Source organism: Pogona vitticeps, chromosome 6, assembly GCF_051106095.1.
Source record: "Pogona vitticeps strain Pit_001003342236 chromosome 6, PviZW2.1, whole genome shotgun sequence".
Classification (NCBI taxonomy): Eukaryota; Metazoa; Chordata; class Lepidosauria; order Squamata; family Agamidae; genus Pogona; species Pogona vitticeps.
In genome coordinates this window covers 56808531-56822563 of record NC_135788.1, presented here as the reverse complement: position 1 = coordinate 56822563, position 14033 = coordinate 56808531, and the positions used below count along the sequence as shown (strand labels likewise).

The window sequence follows — 14033 nt, the reverse complement described above, 5'->3', positions numbered from 1 at the left end:
CCAGGACTTCCTTTACGCGTTCCCCCCTCTTCCCCTCATTCAGAGGGTCATCATCTGCCTTCAGCAGGACGGAGCCAACGTGATCCTGATCGCCCCATTCTGGCCTCGCCAGCCATGGTTCACTCACACGGTCTCGATGTCGACGGACATGCTCCGCCTCCCTCTCCGTCCAGATCTCCTCTCGCTTGACCACGGCCTCGTCCTTCACCCTGACGTCGCCTCAGTCTCTCAGCTTGGAGGATACTCCCGAAGTAATGCAAGTCCTCCTTCGAGCCCATAAGCCTTCTACCACTCTCCTATATGAGAATAAGTGGAAATCCTTCCTTAAATATACTCATGACAATGGCTTACCTGCTGTGCCCGTCTCCTTAAAGACTGTGCTTACTTACCTTCTTCACCTTTTTGAATTTAGTCTATCCCAGTCTATGATGCGGGTTTACTTGTCAGCAATTATGGTTCACCAACCAGATGACTCTCCTTCATCCAAGTTGTTTTCTCACCCAACTGTCAAAAAGTTTCTCAAGGGGCTTAACAACATACGCCCCCCTCAACAGCGCATTACTGCCCAGTGGTCACTGCAACTGGTTCTCAACACCCTTATGCGGCATCCCTTCAAACCAATGGCGTCTATTGACTTCAAGTTCCTCACCTTCAAAGCGGCCTTCTTAGTCGCTGTTACATCGGCCAAGAGAGCCAGCGAGCTCGCCGCACTTCAGGCTGACCCACCCTTTATTCAGTTCTACCCTGATAAAGTGACTCTTTACTTGATGTCTCCTTTCTCCCTAAGGTGTTCTCTGACTTCCACCTCAATCAGCCCATCATACTTCCGTGCTTTTTCAAGTCCCCATCTTCGCCCCTGGAACATGTGCTCCATAACCTCGATGTCAGACGTGCTTTGGCCTTCTATGTCGAAACGACTAAATCCATCAGGAAATCCAACAAACTTTTCCTGTGTTTCCCTGGCCCAAACAAGGGAAATCCAGCTTCTTCTCAAACTATAGCACGCTGGATAGTACAGACTATTTCCCTTGCTTACAGCCTGTCGGGGAAAACTCCTCCACAGCATCTGACAGCTCATTCTACCAGAGCATTGTCCACCTCTACTGCCTTTCACCGCAGCACCAAGGTCCCTGACATCTGCCGTGCTGCCACTTGGTCCATGCTGTCGATGTTCATCAAACACTATCGGCTGGACGTCAGAGCACGGCAAGATGCTGCATTTGGCAGAGCGGTCCTGTCATCCTTACCGTGACGACCCACCAACCAGTAAGTGCAGCTTGCCAGTAACCCATATGTGTGCATTCACAGAGACCACGAAAAAGAAAAACAGGTTACTTACTTGTAACCATAGTTCTTTGAGTGGTTCTCTGTGAATTCACACAACCCACCCATCCTTCCCCACTGTCCGTCACGGGTTAATTGGATACTTAATTAATTGTTTCCTTCGCACCCGGCGGATAAGTTTGGAACTGAGGAAGATGGTGGGTGGGAGGAGCATATACCTCATGGAGGATCACACCATAAAATTGTTACTTTTAGCTCTAGAATCTTCCGAGACAGTCAGCGCAGGCGCAGACAATACCCATATGTGTGAATTCACAGAGAACCACTCAAAGAACTATGGTTACAGGTAAGTAACCTCTTTTTACCTCAGAAACACAAGATGTTTGTGAAGCTTTAAAGGACTTTGAATGTTCTATATGGCATGTGGAGAAAATAATGCTTGATTGGGCCCTTATTTCTGAAAAGACTTAGAGCAGGGGTGTCCAACCTTTCACCTTCCCTGGACCACATTTGAAGATGAAAATTTGGTTTGGGCCACACATACATTTGGTTTGGGCCGCATAGGGGGGCAGCCCTAGTCCTCCACAGTCCCGCTCCAAGCGCACTTACCGGCAGCTGCGATCTCAGACAGCAGAGGTTGCCAGCTTTGACTCTGGCGGCTTTATGGGGCCGGGAGGGGGTCCACCTATTGACGGGGACGGCACAATGCAGTCATGCAGCTCCCCTCCCCTCCCACTCCTTCCTTCCCTCCCCCCCCCCCCGTTGTGACGTGCCCCGGCAGTGTAACTTGAAACTTTGGAATTTCTTTACAAATAAAAAATTGCACTGGGCCGCATTACGTGCCGACATGGGCCGCATGCGGCCCACGGGGCACGGGTTGGACAAGCCTGACTTAGAGACTCTGATTGGAGTATATGACTTAAGAAATGCTACTGAGGAGTTCAATTTAACCTTTTCAAATCCAGATTTAACACTTCTAGATGAATGGCAGGTTCTAACTGAATGAAACTAATACTAAGCCTTCACCTATGGTGATATCATGCAAAAAGGACACTTCTTCATGTCCTCTGTGAATGCACACAAATGGGTTGTTCTGCACCTGCGCAGGACGTCTTGAAAGTTTTTAGAGCTTAAAGACATGTAATTAGTAGGACATTCCCCCATGGAGTACATGCTCCACCCTCCAAAAGTCCCCTCAGTTTCTTTTTGCCGCCACTTCAGTTGGACTTCTTTCGGAATGTTAGAGCGATTACTGAGATCAATCCATTAAACCAATTTGGCTATTTTCAGTTATCTATTCCATATTTTCAATTATCTCTTTTTTTGGATGTGCCCCTGTAAGTTATTTGCTTCTTTTTTCTTTTATCTATTCCATTTTTTTTCTCTTCTTCCCATGTTTTTTTTCTCTCCCCACCACCTTTCCCTTCCCTTTTTCCCTACCTTTTATGCCTCCCCCCGGGCTCTTCAAGTGGTGCGTGCTTTGCACAAATAAGATCCCACTTACTGATGGTCACGACTGTTGCCTTTTCTGCTTAGGGGAACTACACCAAGTGCACTCCTGCCCCGAGTGCAAAAAGCTTCCTAAGCCAGCTTTAAAACTACGCCTACAAAGGCTTCACTCCTACCTTTGGGAAAGGTCTCTTAATCCAACCTCCATGGATCTGGCAACCTCTCCAACTCTGCATCCAGAAAGTTGAGAAACCTCTCACCCGTTATCGAGCCCGACAACTCCGTCACCTTGACAAAAGGACCCTTCGAAGTCTGCTTCAAAGTCGAGCTTGACCTCCACGTTGAACGCTCCAACCTGTCCCGATGACTTGTCTAAGAAAAAGAAAGATAAAACTAAACCTAAGAAAACTAAGAAGCCTACAAAATTGACTCAAATAGAGCTACCTCAACTGGTGGTCAACTGGTGATTCCATCACTCATCCTCAAGGAGTTATCTAGACTCCTCCTAGTTCAATCTTGGATAGAGAACTCTAACACTGGCTCAGGCTGTAGCCTCCATTGCTAGCCTTTTGCCGAGTACTGGCCTATCTCTGGCTGATGTTCATTCCAGCCTGGCCTTGGCCCATTCAAGCCCTGGATATCAGGGCAGGCGATACCTATTCAGGTACCTGGCTCAGAGTCGTCACATCACTCTCTCCACAAATATAGGACAAAGAGATGACACCTTTCTCCAATCCAATGTCCCCTTTCGCACAGGGAATTTTACTATTATCCCAAACCATCTTGGTGTCCAACTAGAGATGAATATGGAGAAGGGTACCATCACTACGACCCCTACTATTTTTAAGACCTGACTGAACAGGCCTATTATGAACCAAGGAGGGTGAGATATGATTCTCCACCCCAATAGTCACCTTCCATATCACCTTCACCACCATGACATCGATGCACTTCATCTTCAACATACCCAATATCGACTCACCATACATCAATCCCTACAAAATTGGCCTTCAAACATACTCTCCCTGTACCAGATTCTCAATCACAAACGAGCTAAGCACTCTTCCCATCATACCTCTCTCCTAGTCAGCACCACCTACAAAGGGCTCCCACCTCTTCCCCCTGACATCGAACAACGTCCAGTATCACAACTACCTCCACCATCAACATCGGCAACCAAACTACTATACCGATCATCCTTGTCATGAATTCACAATCGTCCCTTTCTACTCAAGATTCAACATCTGGTATGTCACAGGAATCACCCTCTAATTTACCTACTCCATCTTCTGATATTGCGAAAACCACCCTCCATCCCCATCAGATTTCACATCTTATTTCCAGCTGGTTATGAGAATGGGAAAATCGTTACAACTCGACATTGAAGTACCACCGCCTCAGAAAAAAGACCTGGACATTGATGATCTTAATAGAGATGAAACACCACCTCTTAGGTTGAGTTTCATTCTGGCTATGCTCGATTTAATAAAAAAATCATGGGACAACCCCCCTCATCACTTCAGATTTCACGACGAGTAGAAAATCATTATAAAATTCACAGCCTTAGCTAAACAGCAAAGAATTGCTTTACGCCATACCGTAGATGCTGCCTCTAAGGCTATGTCCACATCTATTGCCTTGAGGTGCCATGCCTGGCTGAGATCAGCAGGTATCCCAGATAATACTACAGTAAGGATAGAAGACCTTCCTTTTGATGGTGCTGACCTTTTCAATACTAAAACGGACAAGGTCATGGACAATCTCCATAAAATCCGCAAAACGGCACACTCATATTCCACCCAGCAATCAATGTCCTCAATTCCGTAGACAACCTTTCTTTCAACAGCAGTTTCAACCATACCAACAACCATACCGACCATACAAGCCACAGGTGTCTGACAGATCCTACCCAGGTCCATCTACATCTACAGTACCTTCCTTTCGACCTCAGCAGCAACAAAAACGTTGACAGCACTTTCGACACCCACCAAAAAAAGGTAAGCAGTATCCATAGACCCCTTCTATCTACATTTCAAAATAGACTCCATCCCTTCATCTCGGCTTGGCACCGTATCACTAATGATCAGTGGTTCCTTTCTATTGTCCAAAGTGGTTATTTTATTGGATTTCAATGTACCCCACCCTCTGGTGCCATTAATATTACTCCATACTCTCTAGCTCTCCATGAAGAAGTTTCTCTTCTACAAAAACAAGCCATTCTCATAGTCCCTTCCTCTACATTACATGATGGATTTTACTCCAGATATTTCACAGTCCCCAAAAAGGATGGAGGACTCTGTCCTAATCTTGATCTTAGAAACCTTAATAAATTTATTTGGTGCAGATGCTTCAGAATGCTGATCCTTGGCACTATCATCCCTCTCCTTTCACAGGGAGACTGGTTAGTCGTCATCGACCTCCAAGATGCCTACTTTCACATCTCTGTCCATCCACTTCATCACAAATTTCTATGATTCCGATTCAGCGTTTCATACCAATTTTGCTCTCTCCTGTTCGGACTTTCCACAGCACTGAGGACCTTTACCAGATGTATGGCACCAGTTGCTGCCTACCTCCAACTACAAGGTATTACAATATTCCCCTACATAGATGACTGGTTAATAGTCGCTACTTTGTATCACAATGCAGTCAGAGCTACCCAACAAACTCTTGATACTCTTCAAGATCTAGGACTCAAGGTAAACCTCGCCAAATCCCATCTTAAGCCTTCACAGACCGCCACCTACATTGGGGCATATTTCGACTCCCTTCGAGCCAGAGCCTTTCTCCCCCAAGAGAGAATCACCAACTAAAATGAGCCATCTGACTGTTTCAACCCCTGGCTTCAGTATGTGCATCAAGCCCAGCACCTTCTTGGGTTTATGGCTTCTATGACAGCTGTTATCCAGCACGCAAGGCTCAAAATAAGGTCCCTACAATCATGGTACCTATCGCTATTTGATCCTATAACAAACCACCCTTCCAGATGTCTCATAGTAACATCAGAACTTGCCAGTCAACTCACCTCGTGGACATTTCTTCCTCATTTGATGGTAGGCAGACCCTTTCAACCTCTACAGCTCTTGATACAGATTATCACTGACGCCAGCCCGTCAGGATGGGGAGCTCACTGTCTGCATCACAAAATACATGGCTTATGGACAAAACAAGAACAATTATTACACATCAACCATCTCAAACTCTTAGCAATTATCAGGGCTTTCCGTGGCTTCTTACCTCTCATTCCAGGAAGAGCAGTACAGCTAGCTACAGACAATACTACAGTGCTGTACTATATTAACAAGCAGGGAGGTACTCACTCCCTTTCACTCCTGTATCTACACCCCTTCATGGATTGCTGCCTTGTTGTGGCGAAGGGGCTTGAGTAACTCAGAGAAGCTATGGGCTATGCCGTGCAGGGACACCCAAGACGGACAGGACATAGTGGAGAGTTCCGACTAAATGCAATCCACCTGGAGTAGGAAATGGCAATGCCACTCCAGTATCTTTGCCAAGAATGCCCCATGATCAGAAACAAAAGGCTAAAAGATATGACGCTGGAAGATGGGACCCTCAGGTCGGAAGGCATCCAACATGTTACTGAGGAAGAGTGGAGGACAAGTACAAGTAGCTCCAGAGCTAATGAAGTGGTTGGGCCAAAGCCGAAAGGACGCTCAGCTGTGGACGTGCCTGGAAGTGAAAGGAAAGTCCGATGCTGCAAAGAAAAATATTGCATAGGAACCTGGAATGTAAGATCTATGAATGTTGGGAAGCTGGAGGTGGTCAAACAGGAGATGGCAAGAATAAACATCGACATCCTGGGCATCAGTGAACTAAAATGGACAGGAATGGGCGAATTCAGCTCAGATGATTATCATATCTACTATTGTGGGCAAGAATCCTGTAGAAGGAATGGAGTAGCCTTCATAGTCAACAAAAGAGTGGGAAAAGCTGTAATGGGATACAATCTCAAAAATGATAGAATGATGTCAATACGAATCCAAGGCAGACCTTTCAACATCACAATAATCCAGGTTTATGCACCAACCACCACTGCTGAGGAGACTGAAATTGAACAGTTTTATGAAGATTTACAACACCTTCTAGAACTGACACCAAAGAAAGATGTTCTTCTCATTCTGGGGGACTGGAATGCTAAAGTAGGGAGCCAAGAGATAAAGGGTATAACAGGGAAGTTTGGCCTTGGAGCTCAGAACGAAGCAGGACAAAGGCTAATAGAGTTTTGTCAAGAGAATAAGCTGGTCATCACAAACACTCTTTTCCAACAACACAAGAGGCGACTCTATACATGGAAATCACCAGATGGGCAATATCGAAATCAGATTGATTATATTCTCTGCAGCCAAAGATGGAGAAGCTCTATACAGTCAGCAAAAACAAGACCTGGAGCTGACTGCGGCTCTGATCATCAGCTTCTCATAGCAAAATTCAAGCTTAGACTGAAGAGAGTACAAAAAACCACTGGGCCACTCAGGTATAATCTAAACCAAATCCCCTATGAGTACACAGTGGAAGTAAAGAACAGATTTAAGGAACTAGATTTGGTGGACAGAGTGCCTGAAGAACTTTGGATAGAGGCTCGTAACATTGTCCAGGAGGCAGCAACAAAAACCATCCCAAAGAAAAGGAAATGCAAGAAAGCGAAATGGCTGTCCAACGAGGCCTTAGAAATAGCAGAGAGAAGAAGGGAAGCAAAATGCAAGGGAGATAGGGAAAGTTACAGAAACTTGAATGCAGACTTCCAAAGAATACCATGGAGAGACAAGAGGGCCTTCTTAAATGAACAATGCAAAGAAATAGAGGAAAATAACAGAAAAGGAAAAACCAGAGATCTGTTCAGGAAAATTGGAGATATTAGAGGAACATTTCGCGCAAAGATGGACATGATAAAGGACAAAAATGGGAGGGACCTAACAGAAGCAGAAGACATCAAGAAGAGGTGGCAAGAATACACAGAGGAATTATATCAGAAAGATGTGGATATCCCGGACAACCCAGACAATGTAGTTGCAGACCTTGAGCCAGACATCCTGGAGAGCGAAGTCAAGTGGGCCTTAGAAAGCCTGGCTAACAACAAGGCCAGTGGAGGTGATGGCATTCCAGTTGAACTATTTAAAATCTTGAAAGATGATGCTGTTAAGGTGCTACATTCAATATGCCAGCAAGTTTGGAAAACCCAACAGTGGCCAGAGGATTGGAAAAGATCAGTCTACATCCCAATCCCAAAGAAAGGCAGTGCCAAAGAGTGCTACAACTACCGTACAATTGCACTCATTTCACACGCTAGCAAGGTTATGCTCAAAATCCTCCAAGGTAGGCTTCAGCAGTATGTGGACCGAGAACTCCCAGAAGTACAAGCTGGATTCCGAAGAGGCAGAGGCACTCGAGACCAAATTGCTAACTTGCGCTGGATTATGGAGAAAGCCAGAGAGTTCCAGAAAAACATCTACTTCTGCTTCATTGACTATGCAAAAGCCTTTGACTGTGTGGACCACAACAAACTATGGCAAGTTCTTAAAGAAATGGGCGTGCCTGACCACCTTATCTATCTACTGAGAAACCTATATGTGGGACAGGAAGCAACAGTTAGAACTGGATATGGAACAACTGATTGGTTCAAAATTGGGAAAGGAGTACGACAAGGCTGTATATTGTCTCCCAGCTTATTCAACTTATATGCAGAATACATCATGCGGAAGGCTGGACTGGAGGAATCCCAAACCGGAATTAAGATTGCCGGAAGAAATATCAACAACCTCCGATATGCAGATGACACCACTCTGATGGCAGAAAGTGAGGAGGAATTAAAGAACCTTGTAATGAGGGTGAAAGAGGAGAGTGCAAAAAACGGTCTGAAACTCAACATCAAAAAAACTAAGATCATGGCCACTGGTCCCATCACCTCCTGGGAAATAGAAGGGGAAGATATGGAGGCAGTGACAGATTTTATTTTCCTGGGCTCCATGATCACTGCAGATGGAGACAGCAGCCACGAAATTAAAAGACGCCTGCTTCTTGGGAGGAAAGCGATGACAAATCTTGACAGCATGTTAAAAAGCAGAGACATCACCTTGCCAACAAAAGTCCGAATAGTCAAAGCTATGGTTTTTCCTGTTGTGATGTATGGAAGTGAGAGCTGGACCATAAAGAAAGCAGACCGCAGACGAATTGATGCCTTTGAATTGTGGTGCTGGAGGAGACTCTTGAGAATCCCCTGGACTGCAAGGAGAACAAACCTATCAATTCTAAAGGAAATCAACCCTGAGTGCTCACTGGAAGGACAGATCCTGAAGCTGAGGCTCCAGTACTTTGGCCATCTAATGAGAAGAAAAGACTCCCTGGAAAAGGCCCTGATGTTGGGAAAGTGTGATGGCAAGAGGAGAAGGGGACGACCGAGGATGAGATGGCTGGACAGTGTCTGCGAAGCAACCAACATGAATTTGACACAACTCCGGGAGGCAGTAGAAGATAGGAGGGCCTGGCGTGCTCTGGTCCTTGGGGACACGACTAAACGTCTAAACGAAATCTACACCACATTTTCCTGGTAGCTGTCCACGTCGCCACAGACGACAACCGTCTTGCAGACCATCTCAGTTGTCTTACCACAAGGACACATGAGTGGGCAGTGAACGACAAAGTTTTCGACCTCTGTCACCGATGGGGTGTTCTGTCCATTTCTTTGCCTCCGAGACCAACACCAAGTGCCAATGGCATTGCTTCCGAGCCAGTGTTGACACAAACTCACTCAGAGATGCCATTATGATAGATTGGGTAAGAGGCCTACTCTACCTATTTCCTCTGATTCCACTCACACAACAAACCACCATTCGACTTCGACAGCTCCACTCGGTGTCTCATTCTACCCTCAAGGTATTATAGCTCATCAACCTTCACAGTCTGACTCAGCTAGGATTTTCTCTCACGCAACGCTGAAGAAATTTCTCAAGGGACTCCTCGATATCCGCCCCCCCAACGACAATATCCTCTTTCTCAATACTCTTTGCAACTTGTCCTTAACACACTTACCCGACCGCCTTTTGAACCAATGCCTACCACTACTTTCAAATTTCTTTAAAAACATCATTCCTCATAGCAATAATGTCTGCTAAATTAGCCAGCTCAGACCTACCTTTCCTTCAGTTTTCATCCAGATAAGGTTACTCTCTGTTTTGAGGTATCATTTTTACCTAAAATTGTCTCTGATTTTCATCTCAATCAACCATTAATTTTACCAACTTTATTTCCATCTCCTTCTACACCTCTTGAGTGCATGCTCCACATGCTTGACGTAAGACATTCTTTGGCTTTCTCCATTGATAAAACTAAATCATTCAGAAAGTCTCCAAGGCTCTTCTTATGTTTTCATGGCCCTCATAAGGGTGCCCAAGCTTCGCTTCAAACTATCTCTCGCTGGATTGCTCAAGCTATTTCATTGGCCTATGAACTCACAGGCAAGATGCCTCCTGAACATTTAAGAGGTCATTGTACCAGAGTGCTGTCAACCTCTACTGCCTTCCACCATGGAATAGAACTTCCTCACATCTGCCGTGCAGCTACATGGTCTAATCCATTGACCTTTGTGAGGCACTACTGTCTGGATGTCCGGGTAAAGAATGATGCTGCTTTTGGCAGAGCAGTCTTGACATCTTTTCTACCATGACATCCCACCATCTGGTAAGTGAGCTTGGTAGTCACCCATTTGTGTGCATTCACAGAGGCCATGAAGAAGAGAGATTACCTACCTGTAACCATGGTTCTTCTAGTGGTCCTCTGTGAATCCACACATCCTGCCCATCCTCCCCTCTGTCTGTCACATTGTCTTTTATATAAGCCTTTGACAGTGGCAGACTCTTACAGGAATTGAAGGGACTTTCGTAGGGTGGAGCATGCGCTCCACAGGGGAACATCCTACTAATAACATATCTTTAGGCTCTAGAAACTTCCAAGACATCCTGCATAGGCGCAGAACAACCCATTTATGTGGATTCACAGAGGGCCATGGTTACAGGTAGGTAACCTCTTTTGATGAACAGTCTCCAACCACACACTTTTGAGGAAGATGGGTCCTGATATGGATGTCTCATTGTAGTTGTCAACTGAGTGCCATATTGCTATTCACATTTGGCCACTAAAAAGGCCAAATAACATGGTTATCTAAATCAGAAGGATTACAGGTTATTTTAAATATATTGGAAGATTACTGGGACCCCAAATGAATATAAAATGCTCCTGTATATGTATATATATTCTACAAAGCCTAAAATGTAGAGGGGCATGGTGCATCTGATGTTTGCAGATGGTAAGCATGCCCACAAGAAGCAGTATCATTCAAATGGGGGAACACACACAATCCATCCGAAGACCAAATTCAAACCTATTATGAAACCTGCCCACAAATTATCAAATATGAGTAGTTGTAATTACAACTTAAAATATAAAGATCCCCTTGTTGGAGGAAACAGACCTAAAGATTCTGATTACAGCATAAATTCAAAAGGAATATTTAAATCCCAAGAAAAATCACTAACTCAAATGCCTCTCCTTTTAAAAGCAATACATATCCCTGAAAAATGTGTCAAACCTAACTCTTTGTAATTACACTATAAGCAATGCTACAGACATTCTTGTATCAGATTACAGTCTCCAGCTCAAAAGCTCTAATTTAGATGGACAGGCAATGCCAGCAAGTGGAATCGGCGTCTAAATATAAATTCCATAAGCTCATTGGTAAAGTTCCTATATGATACGGTAATTTACACCCTGAGTCTGACTTGGATCATGAAGGGAACCTAGTATGCCCGCCATTTGTCAACCAACCAACCCCATGATCCTATAAATAAATTCAAAGTTCAGAGCTCCCATGTGAGAGAAACATCAAGGATTAACACCCTTCCTATCCAAAACCAACAGCTTAGTAGCCATAGATTTCAGGAAACGTCTAAAGGGAGCAGTTATCTGCTCTGCCAGATTGGAACCACTACTGTTCCTGACTCTGAGTGGCAACTTGGCAACAGATAAGCACCTTTGGCAGCCTTCTTTCAACCTTGTCGGGACATTCTAGAGCTTCTGCGGTAGCAAAAAGATAAATTTGTATAGACTCCTCCCCCCAGTATATGTACTTGGCGCCAGGCTCTCCCTTCAGTTTTTCTTCAACTGCCAGAAGAGCCTTGATCGTGCATCTTGCGAAACCTGTAAGTGAAAAAAAGAGGAAAGTTATTTAACTTTTATTTAAAATCTTCTTTATCAATTATAAACCTATTATTGAAGGGGGAAAAAGTACTGTACACTCTGGCCTTAGGGCCAAAGCGCCCCCCTCCATTCCTTGTTTGCAAACCGTTCCTCAGTTCATGGCCTCTTCAGGTTTGTTTAAATGCTGCCTGGCCTGCGATAACAAAATTCCGCTCTCTGATGGCCAAGCTAAATCTTTTTTGCCTCTGTGAGGCTCATCAAACTTCCACGTGTCCTCGCTTCAAAAACTTTAAGCATGGAGGTCTACGCAGCTGCCTTTCCAGGCTCTAGCTTCGGCTTTGGGAGCAATCTTTCCAGCCTGCTAAGCCTATGGCCCAATCTGTCTGCAAGTCCATCTCCCATGCAAAAATCTATGGGCAAAGCTGTTTCCAAAGTGGCAAAACAATGTCCTTTGGCTACTCCATCTCGCTTGGATCACCAAGAACCAGCTGTGCCCCCAACCACGACCATCATGCGAGTTCGCAAGCCCAAGCAGTCAACGTCAAAATTCCTCAACATCAAAAACAGCCTCTAAGAGAAAACTGTCCATTGACGCTTCCTCAGCACCAGAACCGTTGTCTCTGAAGAAGGCTAAAACTTTAAAATTTGCTTCCCTGACTCCACAGCTACCAGAGTCTGGAGACTTCATCTGTGTTGGTTTTCTTTCAGATGAGGTACTTCCACCTCATCAACCATCACCATCACAGTCTCCCGATTGAGAACAGCATGTTGATCGACTCACGAGTTCTCGTGATAGCTTGCAACAATCCTTTGGCTCTCCCAGTGAGTCTTCACAGATTGTCTCACCAAACATCCATGGCGCTGAAATGCAACCAGAAACTATGCCTTACTCTGCCCCAGTAGGCCTACCACCTCGGGCTCCGGCACATAAAAAAAAGCACCAAGCCTATAAGAGTGTCCGCTTGCCTTGCACGGAAAGAGATCACAATCAGTACCATCATCGGGATGCTGTTTGCCTCAGTCGGTGCCCAAGGGAGAAGTCCGCCAAACACTATCGACCAGTCGTTTTTCCTGGTCCACTGGTGTGGCCACAGCATGTTGTCTCTGCTGGCGAGCCTTTGGTGCTGAAACAATCTTATTACCATGATCACCCAGCGGAGCTGTGGGAAGGATAATACCTCAAAGTACTAGCGCCAATTTAAAAACAGGTAATTATAATAGCTTGTTAGGATGCTTGTCATCAGTCTGATCATAGCATCCTTCAAAACAAACATCCAGATTCACTCTTCATACTCATTTCAGTTATACAGCATTATGATCCTCATCACAAGAATGCAACTTCTTTGCTGCCAGTTCAAATTCTGCTATAGCATATGTGATAACTGCTTATCAGTGAACAAACCTAATGCTGCTTCCTCAGAAGTGCAGTTGACAATTGTCTGGATGATAGGTGACAAAAATCTTTATTTGGGATCCATATAAAAGAGAGAGAACAAAATATAGTGAGTTCTATCAGATTACAGCCATAGACACATATTTGTTCTGAAACTTGAGTTCCTCAGTATTACCCTTCAAGATATGCAGAGGGCATATTGGTAGAGTATGGTTTGTGAAGACTGAAGGACCCACATATTTCCTGGACTGCTTCCATTCAGTTATTACTGAGCTAGATAGATTGTTTGATTTGAGTCTTAGACAGCTCTATTTAATCCAAGTGGTATATACTGGAGTAGCTTTCAAAAACTTTCTCCGGACATTAATATAATTATTTTGTGCCATCAAATCAATTCTAATTTACAGCAATCCTTTCTAGATTTTCTAGGTAGAGAATATACAGAGTGTACCATTCTGTTCTTCTGGCTGCTGGGACTGTGCAGGTTGCCCATGACTATGCAGCTTGGCTCTTCTCCCTGGTGACAGTAGGAAATCAAACTGGACATTACATCACATTTAATCAACCCCATCTTTGCTGTCTTTCCACAAGCAAAGACCTTTCACTTCAGGCAGACTTTCCTTTAAATGACTGGTTGATCAAGGAATTATTTTATTCTATTGTATTTGTGTTTTTAATATTCCTCTTATGAGTTTTA

General features: G+C 44.6%; 1 protein-coding gene across 5 annotated transcripts in view; it reads left to right on the top strand.

The window, feature by feature from the left end:
- The window catches only part of CUL1 (cullin 1), a 149855-nt gene that overhangs the window by 100972 nt on the left and 34850 nt on the right, over positions 1-14033 (top strand). The gene's annotated exons all lie outside the window — the stretch shown is intronic.